Raw genomic sequence first — 2,848 nt, forward strand, 5'->3', positions numbered from 1 at the left:
AAGGAATAGAGACGAGCTTATGGTTCTGGTCCCTTGAATATATGATCACGTAGTGTGACTTTTCTCTGCGAATGGATTCAATGGTACAAGTTGTAACCGAATCCATTTCAATGATGGTACATTCCAGTTGAAAGGTTTGTTAAAATGGTTCGATTGTGTTCAGCATTCATTAGGGTATTCACTTGCTTTAGGGTTTATCTCGCAGATCTCTGATAGACACGACATCTGTCATATGCAAGGCGGCCCCATGGCGTCGCTCATTTGCACTCGCTTGTAGCAATGAATTATACAGCAACCGATCATTATGCATATGTATTCTCGTCACATTGTATCAAGTATATATAATATTCGCATATTTGTGAAAACGTGATGGTGACATACCTGATCATGTAAGCGTATTAAGGTGTGCTTGTTAAAATTCATCATACCTGTTTGCTCGTGCACGTCTGTTGTCCAGCACGATCTGCAAAGGCAAATAATCATCGACTCCACCTTCATATGAGCTCGAATGTCGTCATATAGTCCGGTATCTTGTACAATCCAAAACAATCACCTGTCAGTACCTAGAACAAATTCTTCATATACACGCCCTTCTTTTCCACACAAGACTCTATCTATCTTTCAGTATTGCGCTTGATTTGTCGTGTACGGAACTGTTTCAACTGTTTATAACATTCTGTAGTCGCCCTCCACATCTTTTCCTCACAAGGTTCGTTAGCATCCGTCGGCAACTTCCGAGCCGATTACCGTGGCGGGATGTTATTGTCATGGCTTTTCGAATATAGTACAATATTTACACTAATGTACAGCCGGTCATATAAATATGGTCGATGCTGAGACATAATTAAGGCGTAGAGTGATATATCGAAGGGCTCGTAAATATCTCGTTTGCTTGCGGTTTGTTCGATTGCCTCATATCGAGCGGGGCAATCAGCTCTCTACTTCCGCACATCATACATCGATTCTCGGCTGGCCTTGGTGACTGCTTGTTAACGGAAGTAGGTATTCACAGTACATAGTAAGGGAGCCCAAGAGGATCTTTAAATCCACCCTCAAGTTTGACAGTAGCGCCCAGCACCTTAGCGGCTTTGAGAACATCTTCCAGCTTCAACCTATGGCCTCCAGACGCATTTGAGTTTTGTGAAATCAGAACACTCATAGATCGAATTCACCTTGTTCTTCCTGTTGAACTTTTCATGGTGTCCATCTACCATATTTGACAAGTATGCAATGTTCGTGATAGTAAGGACGGTTGTATAGTTCTGTCGTATAAAATCAACATTCTGACCACGCAAGTAAACCACAAGGTTGTGGGATTTATTGATTCTGTATTTTTACTTTTTGTGCGGTGGCAAATAGTTACGTTTAGTCTGTATGAGTACTTTGTTCATATACACTTTCTTGTCTCGTTGACAGTGTCGTTCTCGATGACCATCTCATCCATGCAACTCTAACCCTCATGCTCTATAGCTACAAACTTATAAAAGCTTACTGATCAACTGTGACGATCACGCGGACAAAGGTCAACATTCCCAAGTGGCCACACCGATCAGTTAAATCCACTTAGAATGTTGTTTGGCCTTGTCCAACGTAGAGATCGATTGTTGGGCCTCAGCAACTAAACGGGCCAGCGACAAAACGTAGATTTCTGCCTTAGGTGTCATCCTCAAGTGTCAGATTTATAAATATTGCTGTCTCCACCTTAGCGCAGATTAAAAGGCCTGTGAACGATGAATTCCAAGGAGTCGGTTCCACAGTCGCTGACAAACCTGCTTGCCCACCTCAGGTACCGGAGTAGTAGTAGGTCTCTTCATTATGGTAAGCAAAATAAATATATACCTAATTTTGATTTTTAGTTTAAAAACTTGATCTAAAAAGAACGCAGTGTGATGAATACGGTAATTGGGTCACCAAAATATGCAGTCAAAATCGGGGAGCGTTTAGTAAATATATATATATATATATACAAATAAATATTTATATGTATGTATATATATATACATACACACATAAACACACACACACACACATATATATATATATATATCTATATTTATATATACAATTTTGTATAGACATACATAATATATATATGGACATGTATGCAAACGTACATACACACTTGCACACACACGAAATCGATGTGCCATTTCAGTATTAGGATATATGTAAATATATGTGTTTTATAAGCACACACACATACGTATACGCTCATATATGTAGCCAAGTTCTTATGTTTGTATTTCATAATAGGATCTGTACTCGCTTGTGCACACTGGCGTACTGTTCACCCTTCACGTGTCTGTTGGATATCTAGGACAGACTCACACGTGGAAGACCGGGTTGATGCAGTCATATCTCAGGCATGATTCTGATTCATTGAAATGGGTCATACGCGGTCTTAAATACCCGTCGCTTTGTGAAATGTGTTGACGAATCGACGCAGAGAACGCAAAGAAGACAAAAATAATACCCAAGTATACTTGCTCTTCAGAAATATACGAAATGTCACTAACCAAGAGCTATGCTGTTGATAGAGTTATCCTTCTCCGTCTGTTGGCTACAGACCACTGTGTTTAGGGAAACCTTACCATGCGTACTTGATTTGACATTACACTTACAGTATTCAATCATCAATCGTTATCCAGATGTTGAGTGTAATTGCAGGCGGTTGCCCAGGTGGTGAGTGTTACCTAGGTGGTGGTTATACCCAGGTGTTGGTTGCAATTGTAGGGTGTTGCCCAGGTGTTGGTTGCAATTGTAGGGTGTTGCCCAGGTGTTGGTTGCAATTGTAGGGTGTTACCCAGGTGTTGGTTGCAATTGTAGGGTGTTACCCAGGTGTTGGTTG

This window comes from Sphaeroforma arctica, assembly GCF_001186125.1.
Source record: "Sphaeroforma arctica JP610 unplaced genomic scaffold supercont1.943, whole genome shotgun sequence".
NCBI classification, from domain to species: Eukaryota; class Ichthyosporea; order Ichthyophonida; genus Sphaeroforma; species Sphaeroforma arctica.